Source organism: Chenopodium album, chromosome 4 (genome assembly GCF_948465745.1).
Source record: "Chenopodium album chromosome 4, dcCheAlbu1.1, whole genome shotgun sequence".
Lineage (NCBI taxonomy): Eukaryota > Viridiplantae > Streptophyta > Magnoliopsida > Caryophyllales > Amaranthaceae > Chenopodium > Chenopodium album.
The window spans coordinates 34375835-34391383 of NC_137837.1; the positions used below are offsets into that span (position 1 = coordinate 34375835).

Sequence of the window (15549 nt, forward strand, 5' to 3'; positions counted from 1 at the left end):
GGTAAGCAACTCCCTTAGATCCTCATCAATACCCAACTTGATCATATTCGGTTGGAAGTAATGTCGAGAGGGTTTTAGGGAACGGGTCTTTTGTTGCTTGGAAAATCTTGATTTTTGGATTGGGTTAGTGATTCGTGTTTTAGGAAGAGGGGTAGGTTGGCGAGGTTGTGAGGTAGAGGGGGTAGGAGTGGGTTCTTCAATGGTTATGTTGGTTTTGCGTTTCTTAATGAGGTTCTTTATGTGTTTGGACATGGTTATTTTCCGAAGATATCAATTCAAAATCCGAACACACAACACCACAAACACCACAATAGCACCAACAAACACTTCAAATTGCAACAATCACACTCCTTAACTAATACCACCAAACAATTCCTTACTACCAAAATTAAACAATTCAACTTTTACAATCACCACCAATTCAATCCAACAATTGCTTCCAAATCAATCACCAATCACAATAAGACCAAAATCAATACTCATCAAACCAATATCAAGCTACCAAACTACCAAAATCCAACTTCACCAATTCACAACTAATATCCACAAATTAGCTACAAAATTAACAAACAACACAATGTAAGTTATTATCAATCAACAAACAACACAAATAATCATCTAAATTTCAACATCAATCTTCAAAAATCATCTAAATTCATAATACTACTATTCATTACCATGAACAATCTAAAACTTGCAATTATATTGTATAAAAATGCAATTAAGAGTAACAGAAGATGATTATACCATACAAGGATCAAGATTGAACAATTTTTGGCCACCAATTCCCTCAAGAACGAAAAACCACAAATTGCTTCAACAATGGAGAAGAGAGATTGGAGATTGAAATGGAGTAAAGTAGTGTAAATTTTGTTGAAAATGATAAAAATGTAGGAAGATTTTGATGATTTTGTATGAAATTTAGAGGAGTAGATGATGAAATTTGATGAGTATAGGTTAGGGTTTGTGCGGTTTATGTGTGGATGAGAAAGGGGTGCCCTCGAGCTATGATAGGGAGGAAGGAGAAATGAGGAAAAGAAAGAAGAAAGAAGAAGATAAGCCACGGCCATAGGGGTGCGCGGCCGCGCGACCTGCCAGCTCGCCCGCGCCTCACCCTGGCGCGCCTCTGAGCTTACCTCTTCTCTTGGTTTCCTTGGTGCGTTCACCTGTGGGCTCTTCGTTCAATATCATCCCGGGGCTATTGAACCCGCCAAATATTGCAGTTTCAAAACATGTTGACAGTGGGTTCAACATCCCAAAATAATGATATCACCACAATGAACCCACCAAGTTCAAACCTTCTTCAAATTTTAGCACAATTTTCCCTCACTAAAATTTCTTACCCTTTTACCTCAAAATTTGATAAAATCAAACATTATCACATCAAAAACCGCAAAACACCTTTCCATTTCTCATGCTCACTTGAATTAATCCAACTCCATGAATTCAACCTATAAATTCAAAAGAAAAACAAGTAAAAGAAAATAAAATTAAAAAAAAAATTAAGAAAAAGAAATCAAAAGAAAAGGTTAGATATCTCCGGGTTGCCTCCCGGGAAGCGCTTGCCTATGGTCCTAAGCTCGACCCTTCCTATAAATCATGGAGGGTCAAAGAACACCACCTTATTCAAAGTGGCTAAAGGTACAAATTCCTCTTCAATTTTTAGCAACTTCTCATTGTTGCTTGATAAAACTTCGTTTGATTGGACTTTTAAATCAAGCCTCTCTTGCTTCAACTTCATTCTCATTCTCTTCTTCCTAGAATATCTCGCCTTCTTCTTTGCCTTGTTCCTTTTTGTAGACGGTTTCACACCATCCACACTCTTAGGATCATCTTCCTCCTCTTGAGAGTAGAGCTCAAACCAATGAGGAATGTCAATTCCCACCTCGTCCATAAGCTTGGGAAACTTCTTTATCTCTTCACTAACCTTCTTGCAATCATAAATCAAGAGCACATCATCACAATTCTCAAGAACATCGTTATTCGAAGAATTATTCACACAAAACATTATCAATGGAGCGAGGGGAATTAACACACATGATTCCTTTCAAAAGGGACAAAGACTCATGCATCGGTTTTAACTCAAAACTTTCCTCATTGTTACCAACTCTCAAAGTAATACGACCTCCCTTAACATCTATCAAACCTCCCGAGGTAGCTAAGAAAGTTCTCCCTAAAATGATAGGAATATGGTCATCTTTCGCAATCTCTAGCACAATGAAATCAACGGGGATAGTGAATTCTCCTATCTTGAGGGGGACATCCTCAACTCTTCCTTTAGGAAACTTAATAGAACGGTCGGCCAATTTAAGGGTCATGTTGGATGGAAGGAGCTCACCTATCTTAATCTCTTGAAGACGGAATAAGGCATGATGCTAACCACTAGCACCAAGATCACAAAGGGCATTTTGGAACAATTTTCCTTTAATATTGCAAGGGATGGAGAAATTCCCCGGGTCTTTTAACTTTTGTGGTAAGTCATTATGGATAAGGGCACTACAACATTCCCCGAAATTTACCGGTTCCACCATATTGCAATCTTTCTTAACGCTCAAGATTTCCTTAAGAAATTTAGAATAGTATGGCATTTGTTCCAATACTTCGGTGAAAGGAATAGGAAGATGAATTTCCTTAAGCATCTCGATTTCCAAATTGTTCATCCAATTTGTGCCTATTAAAATTTTGGGGGTAAAGAATTATGGGTTTGTAGACTTCTTTTTCTTTCTCTTTCACCTTCTCAACTTGTTCCTTAGCAACTTCCTCAACCAAAGGGCTCTCATATCCCTCATTCTCAATTGGACTCTGTTTCGCATCACTCTTCTTAGACACCTCACTCTCAAGGACCCTACCACTCCTAGTGATGATAGAAAAAATTGATTCCTTAGGATCAATTCCTTGTGAAGGTAAAGAAGAAAGGGTAGCATGCTCTTTCAAGGTGTTGTCTAGTTGAATGATTTGGGTCTCAAGCATCTTTCCATGAGTTAACATGTCATTGACCAATTTGTCATTAGATGATATGTGATCGTTCAACTTCTTGGCTTGATCTATCATGACATTCTCTAACCTACTCATAGAATGAGAAAGTTGATCATAGGAATTATCACCTTGCCCTTGAGTCTTTGGAGTAAATTCAGGTGGGGGACCTCTTTAAGCATTGTTTTGAAAATTTTCCCTACTTTGGTTACTCTAATTACCCATTCCTTGATTTCGGCCGGAATGTTGATTATGGTTACCATAACCTTGGTTATGATCCCCATAGCTTTGCCGTGACTTTGATCATTATAACCATAGTTGTTATGGTTACCACGGAAACCTTGGTTTCCTTAGTTCTTATAACTATTCCCTTGATCATAGTTATCAAAATTTCTTTGGTGATGATAATTCAATTCCTATCCCCATCATAGTCATCATATCCATCACAAAAAGCATTTGGGCAAGTAGAAACTTCATGATCACTCAATCCACATAAATCACAAACCAAACATTCTCTAATCATGCAACAATAAGCGAAAAGAGGGTTAAAACAAGAAGATGTACCTCTCCCCTTAAATTGGGAGGGAAGAGTTTGTGCTTGTGAAGTAGCATTCTAAAGCTTATCCTTGATAGAAACCGCCTCTTTCCCTAAGTCCGAAATTAGTGTGGACAAATTGTTGATGGCGTTGAGTTGATCAATTGAGCCATTTTTGCTTGCCAACTCCATCTCAACTTCTTGCCAATCTATGTAGTTCCTCACTACATCATCTATCACATCCACAACCTATTCCACCGTCTTGTTCATGATTGGGCCTCCGGCTCCGTCATCAAGACTTGACCTCCCTTGAGGACTCAAACCACCATAAAAGATTTGAATGATTTGGTAAGTTGGAATTCAATGATGAGGAAAATCTCTTTGATAATCCTTGTACCTCTCCCATGCTTCATAGAGGCTTTCACTAGTCCTTTGCTTGAAACTTTGAATCAAAGCTCTAGTCTCCGCCATTTTTTTTTTTTTTTGAGGGAAGAAACGGGAAAGAAATTCCTTGATGAATTCATCCCAAGTTCTCAAGGAATGAGGCTTTACTTCCTTATCAAGCCATTCTTGAGCTCTTCCAATTAGAGAAAAGGGAAATAGCTTTAGCCTTCTGAATTTTTGCGCTACACCGCTCACCTTAATCGTGTTACAATATTTCTCAAATTCCTTAAGATGGTTGAGGGGAATTCATTTGTTGCGCCACTATATTTTTTTCTTTCAATCAAAATTATCATTGTCGGCTTGATTTTAAAATCACTATCCGGGATAAATAATGGAGCAATCCCGCTATCATACTTGTATGCACCCGGAGTGCCCAACTCCTTCAACGTAAGCCATGGAGAAAAATCTTTTTGTATTTTTGAAATATGCACCCAGAGTGCCCAACTCAAAAGAAATTATTAGTAGCTGATCGCGCGTAAATAGTAGGTCGTTGGGACTACTAACCCTAACCAAATTAGAAATTTATAATACCTAAACTTACACTAAACTAGTTAGTGGCAAGTAAAGGGTCGAACCCAAAAGGACTAAATGTATTAATTTGTGCCAACTAGACTACTAGGAAAGGTCGTGAGATGGAGAGAGGTTAAACTAAACACGAATAAGAACAAACAAATAAAACTAGGGAAAGTGGAATCCAATCACATTAATGTATTAAACAACATCATACAAAAAGATGAAAATGCCCTCGATTAGGAATATCAACACATTTAACTCACTCTCGCACAATTAAGCATGTTAATTATCCTACTAAACTAATTCACTCTCGTGCAACTAGCCTAGCAAAGGTATGGAAGAATTTAAGGCTCTCAACCAACTAACTCTCGCACAATTGATTTAAAGCACAATTAAGAGCATAGAATCGATTAGCTAGAAAGATTCTAATCCATAAAAACATCACCCATACACAATAATCAAGAAACAATTTCATACTAATCACAATCAATCATTCAATTCATTAATATAACCTTCATCTAATTCCCTAGAACAAGACCTAAGCTAACATAATGAAGAAAGACATGGAAAACAAGGTAAAAAAAGAATAAAAAAATAAGATTAAATAAACAAACTAATTAATCTACTCAAATCAACAAACAAAATGCAAAAACTAAAAACTAAGCAAAGAAATAAAGATGAGAGAAAGTTAGAAAATGCTCATTGAATAGATGAGAAGAAGTTCCACAAAGTTTCCTCTTCAACCTCTCAAAAACTCCATGGAAATCCAAGCTTTCTCTCTCTACACTACTCCTAAACTAACCCTAAGAGAGAGAAAATAAAGGCTAAACTAATCTAATCTATCTAAAATAAAATGTTGATTGAAAGTTGTGATGAGAAAATAACCCCAAAGGGGTATTTATAATACAAGTTAAATAAAAATAAAAGAAAAGAAAATAAAAGGAAATAAAACAATTAAAATAAATAAACTAAAAACCAAAAAAACAAAACTATAATAAAATAAAAATAAAAGAAAATGAAATGGGAAAAAGAAACCCCAAAACCCCACTAAACACGTCAAACCCCTCCTCTCTTCTTCGAAAATTGCTGCTTTCCTTTCACCATTATCAATCAGCAAAACCATCATCATAATCACCGTTCATCAACATTATCATCATCTAGCATCACCAAATCTCGGCCTTTGGATTAATTGGAGGAATCGTGGTCGTCCTATTTTCATAAAAATCACGTGAAAAGCTCGTTATTGACCCACAATTGCGCGCCCACACAGAAGTCGCGCACAGGTCGTGCAAAGCTACTGCCTCAACTCGATTTTAGACTCCTATTTGTGCGCTTTCTGACAGGGTTGCGCGGTCGCGAATTTGCTGCTCTGTGAGTTTGGGTGTTGGGCGAATTGCGTGGCTTAATTAGTGAGTAATTGGGTTGGAGTTCGGTGGTCGATTGTGGGTGAAGGTCTGGTGGTTGTTACGGGGGGTGATTGGTGGTTCAGGTGGTTTGGGTGGCTGTTTTTGTTGCGTGAAGTGAAGTGAGGGAGCAGGGGGCTGGTTGTTGCAGTATTGGTGGGTGATGGTGGTGGTGCGAGTAGGGTGATGGCGAATTGGTTGCGGCGGTTTGCGCGTGAGTAGTGTGACAGTGGAACAGGGGGTGTGAAATGGTGGTTAATTGGTTGTTGTGGGAGCAATGGTTGGGAATTGGTTGTTGATTTGGTGTTGCTAGGTGCGTGAGGTTGCAAATGGTGGTTAAGTGAGGGTGGCGGCAGATGTTGCGTGGCTGTGCATTGCTGCTGTAAGAGGCTAGTGGTTTGCGTGGTGGTGATTGGAGGTGTGGGAATATGGGAGGAAGCTGGGAGCAGGGGAAGTGAGGTGAAGAGTGTGTGGTGTAGGTTTAGGTGATGGTGAGGTGTATGATAAGCTGGAAGCAGTAGGTTGGTTAGGGGCAGCAGCTTATGAATGATGTTTGGCTTGAATTCGAGACTCCATTTATGACTCAAAACTTGAGACACGTATATTGAATCTCGAACCTTGGACCTCCGAGCACAATCCTACATAAACCAAGAAAACCGAGAGAAATAGGGACAAAAACTAAAATAAAATAAAACAAGATAAATAAAGTAAAATAAAATGATAAAACTAAATAAATAACATAAAATTAAATGAAATAACATAAAATAAAGAAAACAAACTAGAAACTAAAAGAAAAATAAATAAAAAGAGAGAAACTAGGAATTAATAAAACTAAGTTAATCTAAATTAAACTAAAAACTACAAAATACTCAAATAAAAAGATAAAAGACGAGAATAAGAAAAATAATAAAAATAAAGAACAAAATGAGTTAAATTATTGGAAAATAAGCCGGAAAGCGACTAAATAAACACCCTAAAAGTGACATAAAAGTCATTTATCAAACTCCCCCAAGCTAAACTTTTGCTCGTCCTCGAGCAAATTAACATGAAACACGAGAGAAGGAGAATGATTTATTCAAGCAAATCTAAGACACTAAAGGAGACAAGAATGTACACTAACTCACTTTCGTAGGAATCACGGTCAATTTTATCAACTAAAGACAAGCCCTTTAAACCCCTAGATCGCCTTAGAGGACGAGTGTGCTCTCGTGAGGGTGTCTTAAGAGTTTAACCCACAACTCTAAACAAAAACCAAGGCAAGGCAATAAAAAGAAAAGTAAAAGAAACATAAAAAAAGAAAGAAAACACAAAGTTCATATTTGGACAAGAGATAGGAACAAGCACCAATGAATGCAAACCTTTCTAAATAGACAAATGTATGCACGTTCCAAGATGTCAATGGTTGATTGAAACATAACATATGCTAAGCATAGAGAACTAATGAGGACTCAATCCACCCTAGCCCCAAACAATCGGGCCGCGTTCTCTCCACTAGCTTCAAATCAACCCTTAAGCTAGTTTCTCATGATTCCACGAAGGAACCGAAAAAAGATAAAGAAATGAAAAACTTTGAGAAGGTAATCCCGACATCTCAACTATGCATACTCTCTCCATAGGTTTGAAGTCTATCTCCCTCCACCGTTCTTTGACCTAACCCCACTAAAGTCTAAGGGACTTTTATTGGGTTGTAACGTAAGGCTAAGGGTTAAGGCGGGGTAAAAATTTGAAAATTTTGGTGATATATCCTAAGTGAAGCAAAAGAGTGGCCTACTCTCAAAAACAAACTCAATAAGTCACAAAATATCAAACAAAAATACCAATAATGCCATCTCCCCCAAGCTTATTCAACACTAACACAATATATACCAAAAATGAAGTAACGCTCCCCCCCCCCCTCCTAAGCTTGAACGAAACATTGTCCTCAATGCTTAAACTAGGGAAGAAAACGAAACCAAACTAAAATATTTTTGTGTTTTTTGTTTCTTTTTCAATTTTTTTTTTTTAGCTCTTATTTGATGTCCTTGCCTTTTTTTTTACTATGGACGGCTTTTTCTTGAAACTTCATTTGATTTTCTTGAATTGCATCTTTCTTCTCAAACTCTTTTTTTTTTGCATTTTCTTTTCAAGCTCAACTTTCAATACCGTACTTAAACCAATTCACAAAATGTCTTGTTAAATCTCAACACTCTCAAAACTCAAACCTCACATGACAATGCTTCACTAACTAAAAGGGTTGGTAAACATAGGCCATTGGGTTTGTAATGCGGTTTAAACAAGAGCGGGAAACATTAGACTCAAATTGGTTAATAAGTAGGTCGATGCAAAATAGGAAACCAAATTTGTAACAAAATAAAAAGAAGATAAAGAAAAATGAGAAAAGGTGTTCTTTTCCTCCCCTAGAGTGGCTCGATCACGATCTTGGGAGCTAGAGGTCAAAACAAGGATTAAGACATGCATAGTCAAGAATCCTAAATTGCCGCTCAACAAGGTGATGAAGGCTAGAACAAATGAAGCTCGCAAGGGATTATAACCAAACAAATACCAACCAAGGGTTTCAAATCCACTATAGAGAGCAACTCCATCTTATTACATTCCCGTGAACTAAGGCTTCATGGACCCCTAAAAGTTCTTAACCCGACTTGTAATACCCCGTATTTTCATGTATTTTTATAAAGTATAGTATTTAAGTATTAATAAAATGTATTGTCAAGGGCTCAAGTATTTTAATTAAATATTTTAAAGGGTTAAAGTATTTTAAATATAAAGTTTTATAAAAGTAAAATATGTTTTGGGCCAAACGTTTATTAATTATTGGGAAATGTAAATTATTCCTACATACTCTTATTGGAATAACCCATTCCAAAACCCATAACTTAAGCCCTATCCCATAACTCAAGCCCACATTTTTATAAGCCCAAATTTAACCCTACACTTTCTACTCTTATAAAAATACCCCATGAATCCCCAAAAATTTCACACACAAAAAGGTTAGTCTTATTTTCTCTCTCCTTTGTTTTATTAATTTGTGTAATTATAATTTTGATTTATGGGTTTTAATTTTATTTTTTGAAATTAATTTAATTAGTATCAAATTATATTTTGATGATTAAACTATTTTGATGATTAAACTTTATAATTTTCAGATTTTGTAAATTTTATAACCTAGGGTTTTTAATTATTGAAAATCATGAGTTTAGGGTTTTTATGAATAATTGATTTAAGGCTTTTATAGTAATGATGTTTTGAAATTTTGGTGATTATAACTACTTATTAGTTTAACTTAATTCCAGATTATTATGAACACGTAAATTCATGTTTTAATTATTAGATTTCCGTTCGTTAATATTAATCTCGTTTTAATCCCGATCAGGTTCTGAACTCCTCCGATTTTGATAAAAAAAAAAAAAAAAAAACAAAAAAAAAAAAAAAAGTAGTGTTTTTCGTGTGGAAACAACGTTTTAAGAAAGACTTACTACCTTTGGTAGTGAGCACCACCCTTTCGTGGCCAAATTCAGCCTCTAAATATGATTTTCGGGCAGTTTTTTATTTTTAACGAAGTTTTTTTTTATGCTTTAAATTTTATCCTTGAGTTTAAAAGGGGTAAGAGATAATTTAATGTTTCTATGGATAATTTAAGTATAAAGATGTATTTTGATGAAGTTTATTAAAGGATTTTTTTATTAGTTTAAAATGTTGGAAGTTTATTTAAAGTAGTATAATTGTGATTTTTAATAAAAGGGTGTGATTATCCATTAAAAAGGAGTTTAATTAGGGGTTTTTAAATAATTTTCAGATTATTATAAGTTATTTAAAGTGAGTTTAAGTTGCTGAAAATTGTGTATACATGGAGAATTAATATAGTATTATTGTCCCTTTATGTAGGAGACTTAATTCGGAAATTGTTGTAGTGTAATCGGCTACTTTAAGGGCTTATTTGATGTACGTTCGCGTACTTAGCATATTTTGATGATGTAGAATCATGCTAGGTTTGATTTCAATCAAGTACAAGTAGTATCATGCTAAGGTTTATGTATGGAATTGTGAATTTATGGTGTTTGTGATTGAATTGGGAAGCATGAATTATTTGTGATGGTTATGGATTGGAAGATTATATTTTGGGCATGTTGTGTTTGAACCACATTTTTATTTATGGCATGTTAGAAGGCATGATTAATTAAACTACATGTTTAATTATGTTTGGAATATTGAAAATGAATTTTATTATGGTTCAAATAATTTTTTTTGATGCTTTAAGCATGAGGAAGGAGCTATATAAGTGTCTATGTACACAAGGAATAAATTGTATGTTGGTTCCTTTGTGCACTTAAGGTGTTTTTAACACCGAGGGATAGGATTTTTGGCGCTTTATGCGTTTAAGGTGTCTTTGACACTGAGGTAGAATTAAAAAGGGTTCAACATTAAATAATATGTGGTCATTAAGTGTTCAAGAATTAATTTGGTTGATTGAATAATTATTGTGATTGTTTTCTGATGCTTTGAGAGTCATCACCAAGTCCAATAAAAGGTAAATAACGTAAAGTGAAAGAGATTACGCACCAAAACTCTTGGAACGTATATACCTTGAGTATGAACAATGGGGGGAGTTATGGGGTTTTATATTTAACCATAACTTCTAATGGAGTACAGGACGCTGTACATTCCTTTTTATTTATTATTATGCGCAGGAATTCCGCCACCTTTGAGTGGTTTTGTCGCTGGCACGGTTAGCTCCCGTGTCAGTTAACCTCAATTTATTTGGGGGAGGTTAGTAGGAGGAAACCCGTTCGATGCGTAATCAACGCTAAATGAAAATTATTTAGTGTCTAGTTAATGTGTCTTGTTGTTGTTGTGTGTGCTTGTAAACAGGTGCAATGAGGTAAGTGTGTGTTGATAGGTGAAAGCATGTTAGTGTGTTTAATTACGCTTATGTACTCAGCTTTGCTGACTGTGTTTGTGTGTTTGGCCATGTCTTTACTTTGGCCCTACGATGACCCATTTTCTAATGGCGAGTAGTGGGGACAAGTAGAGAGGAGGTTTTCAGGTGATGAAGCATATTCATGAATGGGCATGAGTGAAGAGCGAATCATGCTAGTTTCTATAAGTATATGATGTGTTTAATTCTTTAATTATTTATGATATTATTATCATGCATGACTAACGTAAAAGTTTTAAAGTTGGTTTGGTTTTAATAAGGGCCTACAATGGTTCCAAGTTGTAGGATGGTTTTATTTTACTTCGTTTGACTTTGGTTTTGACTTTACTTTCGTTGGTTGACTTTTCAAGTTGACTTGTATGGTTTTGAAATTAGTCTTCAGTTGTGTGTCTTTGATGGTTGCCTTAGCCGTTTTCACGGTGGCTATAATACCTTAGATATTCCTATTTAAATTTTTAAACAGGATAAAACAGGTATTTTAAAAGAAAGGAATTTCTAGGGTGTTACAAAGTGGTATCTGGGAGCTTTGGTTGAGATTTTATTACCACTAAAGCAAAAAAAAATGTATTTTAAAGTGTTTTGTTTTAAAACTTGGCCAAGTGCTTCTTTAATTAAACGGTGTTAAACTAAATTGTTTTGAATTTTATTTTTGTTTTTATTTTAGGAATGACCAAATTTTTTTTTATGAAGAACATCCAAATTTTTTTTAATAAGAGTGTCCGAATTTTTTTTAAGAAAGCCGAAAATTTTTCGGTCTTTTTCAAAGCTTATTTTTGAATTTCTTTAAAAAAAATTTAAAAAAGAAATAAATAAAGGAGTCAAAAATATTTTTAGTTTGTTCATGTTGCAGGAAAGCAAGGATTGAGGTAAGAAATATGTGTTAAAAGCTTTTATAAGCATGTTGGTGAGCTTGGGTAGGAGAAGAAAGGACATATAGGCTAGAATTTAATTTCTTTCCTATGTGCATATATATATATTTTTTTAAGAGGTGTTCAAGCATGTTGTATGACTAAATGTTTATGGATGACAACATGTAATATGTGAATCATTATATGTGAGCTATCAAGATTGTTTGATTGAACATCGAACTTAATTTTCTGCAAGAACTGTATTATATGGTTATGGGAAGGGTTTGCTATTGGTAGTTAATCCCGTTTTCTTGTAGGATCCCTAAACCTATACCCTGTGAGTTTCTATAATAAGAATTTTGAGGACTGTTAAGGATTTTGAGAGTTCAATTGCTTATGTTCGGATGGTTCGCTTCAATGGTCTTATTTGAGATATATTTTCGAAGAAATTTTGGATGCACATCATCACATGAATGTGAGTATTGTTTTTTAGATAATTTGTTGTTAAGATACGTTGTCTAGATATTAAAAATGAGTAATTTGAGTTTTGTACACTTGTGTATGGAGACACCAAGTTATAAGGATAAAGAGATTGATTTTAATGCATATGGTTAAGGAGCTTAAGGATAAAATCATTTGGGATATTATCTATTCTGAGGAATATGTTTTGTCTTTGAGTATGTGTTTGAATTGGAATCGAAATTGAACAAGAGCCCAAATGAGGTGAGCATAGGAATTAATTAGAGATGAGTAATGATGAAAGTTATTATATGAGTTGAGGGATACTCAATGCGGATCAATTGAAGTTTGACATTTTAAGCTTAGTGACTTATCATTTCTTATGATTAAAGTTATTTAATTTTGGATGGAGAATTGAGCATATATATTTTAATATATGGTTGGAGTTTTGAGAAGTTATGATCTTGTTGGAATATTGAGGACTCTTGTTATGTTGGACCTTAAATACATTGTCACATGTTCAACCTTGAGAATATTGACATATGTTATATAGGAGTTATAAGTATTTATTCTTTCACTTGGGATGTGAGGATAATTATTTTACTTCAAGGAGTCATTATGGGTAGCAATGCTATCATTTTGGAGAAAATTCTTGAATTTATTCACCTAATCTTTTAGAGTTGTTCAACAACCTTATGATTTCTATTGTTTTCCAAGTGCTACTCATTTCTTTCTTTCCTTTCTGAGTAGCAGTTAATGGGGATATTTTTTTTTATTTTTGATTGTTTGTTTAAGTATATGAATTTTGGTTGTTTATCAATCAAGATTTTATGTATTCGAATTATTGGGAATGAGGACAAAAAAATTTTTTAACCTCAAACGTTAATTCGAATTAAATGATAATTGTTTCTTGATTGAGTTTAATTTAGTGGTTGGTGTTAGTTAATTTGAATAAGAGGAAGCTAAGTGTTTCAACCCAACCTAGCTATATAGCAACCAGTTTTATCATCAAGAAAGTATGGTAACAAGAAGCAATTTTAATAATGGAATTATTTGAACAAGGTAGTAAGGCAAGCTTGACAGATTGCCAAGGAGGCAAGGATGATATAACCACCAACAATCCCATAGTGGGAAAAAGGTGAAACAAGATGGTGTTAAGAAGTGAAAACTATATATATACCAAAGGGAGATCAGTTCATGAAGTTTTGACGGTTGAGTTAAAGAGTTATACAAGTTGTTTAAAAACAATTTGTGTCTTGAGAATTTGAGAGTGAATAAAAGTTTGTATGGTAAGTATTGGAGAGAGTTGATTTTTACCATGTCAGAGGGAACGAACAAGTTATGAATACATCCGATCTTATTTGGAGATGTTTGAGATAACAAACCCGAAATAAGTTTTACCAGTTTTTCATGCAGATAGAAAGAAAAGATAGTGAGGTTTAATTAAGTGGAAATGAAAAGATTACTTGGTTTCGAGAAGTACTCCAATTTGTTAAGATCTCTCGGTATTCAAGGAAATGATATTGCTTTAAACTTAAGGGAATGAGTTGAAGGATGGCGAACTATGATTTTAAGGGTGGTTTTCAAGACATAAAGTCTTTGGGAGTTTGATTGAATTGAATTATAAATAATCAATTCATATATTAGCTAAAAGAAAGGTGAGATCAAAAATAAAGATAAGGAATCAAATCAAGAAAGAAGGTAGGCGAAAGTTCAACAAAATGGCTAAAGAGCTTTAAAGGAATATTTTGGAAATGATTAAAAGTTTAAAGGTGGCATGAGTAACTCTTGAAACTTAAGGAAATTCGAATTATGAAGACGCTGTATACTTGAAAGTGTCGAGAATATTGAACTATGGATGTAAAAATGTCATAAAGGAGAAAGAGTTTATGACAAGATTTATGAATTTGATTGAGATGTGTTGAAATAACTTGAGTGAGGATTATATATGAGGTGATTAAAGTTGATATTATTTAGGGGTCACGAGATTTATTCAAGGAATGCTAGAAGAAAGATTATGGATTTAATTGGAGGAAAGATGTAAGCATGGGAAATATAAGCAAGGATATAAAGGTTAAGTGAAGTTGGAGGTATTATATGGACATATTTGCGTGTGGAGAAAGGGTTAATGTTGCATTGCTTAAAGGGGGTTGAAAGATACTATTGAATTCATTGAAAGAAGGTTACATCACCCTGGAGAGCGCATGTAATTGTTAAAGAAAGGGATGGAAGTGTTTGTAAAGTGCCTATGGGGGATTGATCAATGTGACAAAGAAGTATAATTATCCTTTGCTTTAAAGCGACGATCTGTTTGATCAAATGAAAGGAGCAAATATAATTTCGATATTAGACTTGAGGATAGAACTACTAAGTAAAAATATTCGAAAGAGGATATTTAGAATTTGACGCTTATGAAAAGGTTTGGACGATTCAAGTTTTCATTTTTGCCTTTTGGGATAATGAATCACCTATAATTTCCATGGACTTATGGAATTCAGTATTTTCATTGAAGGTATTTTGGTGAATTCTAAGAATGAGAAGGAAAGGACGATGTGAACATCTGTAATAAAACGTGTTAATGCTTAGAGAGAAGCAAATGCACGCAAGTTTTTCCCGAGTGTGAGTTGTGATTGAGAAAGGACCATTTTGGGGAAACCTTGCGATAAGAGAAAATGTTGATGTAACAGGGATAGAAGCGGTGAATTATGGACTCCAGGCTAAAACAATTGTTGTTGAGGTTTAAGTTGGACAACGGTGTGGAAGATTTTGATAGATTCGAAAGGATTATTAACAAGTGAATGCCCTGGCGAAGAATAATTGGAAGTTCATGGAAAGTAATAAGTGTGAAATAACTTTGTATAAATTAATGATAATTTGTGAATGAATTTTAAAGTTTAAAGTTTGAGATGGACTCTCACACATAAGGATTTAAAAATGTAACAAGAAATTATTGGAGTTGATAAAGGACCGTGGAAGAGACATTCAATGTCATTGAAAGGGAAACAATGTATTGGGCAAATGCGTTGCTAATAATGTTAAAGTTAAGGAGGAATAAGGAAATTAATCTCCTCGAAAGTGTTGGAAAAAAGCTAAAAAAAATGTTGGGGTAACGATAGCATGAGACCAACAATATTCGAGGAAATGAAGAAAAAAAAATCAAGTAAAGAGTGTGAATTTGATCGAATTTGTAAGAGGATATGTCACTTTAATATTCATGGAGATAAAAGCTTGAGTATACTTTGTAAGAGTAAGAAGTTTAAAGGAAATATAACGGAAGGAAATGTAATACAACCAGGAAAGGACAAGCTGCAAAAATGATTTGGTAAGGTGTATTGAGGGTTTAAAGTGATTAATTTATTCAGATTGTGGTGGATACATTGTCTAAGTCCGCAATGTTTAAAACCCAATGAAGGAGACTTCGAAGATGGAGCAACTTGCGAA

At 34.5% G+C, this 15549-nt stretch overlaps 1 non-coding gene across 1 annotated transcript; it reads left to right on the forward strand.

The window, feature by feature from the left end:
• The first annotated feature begins 3866 nt into the window (after window positions 1-3866).
• LOC145629689 (small nucleolar RNA R71) lies at window positions 3867-3972 on the forward strand. Its single transcript, XR_014111846.1, has one exon. It is a non-coding gene; the product is annotated as a small nucleolar RNA R71 (small nucleolar RNA).
• The last annotated feature ends 11577 nt before the right edge of the window (window positions 3973-15549 follow it).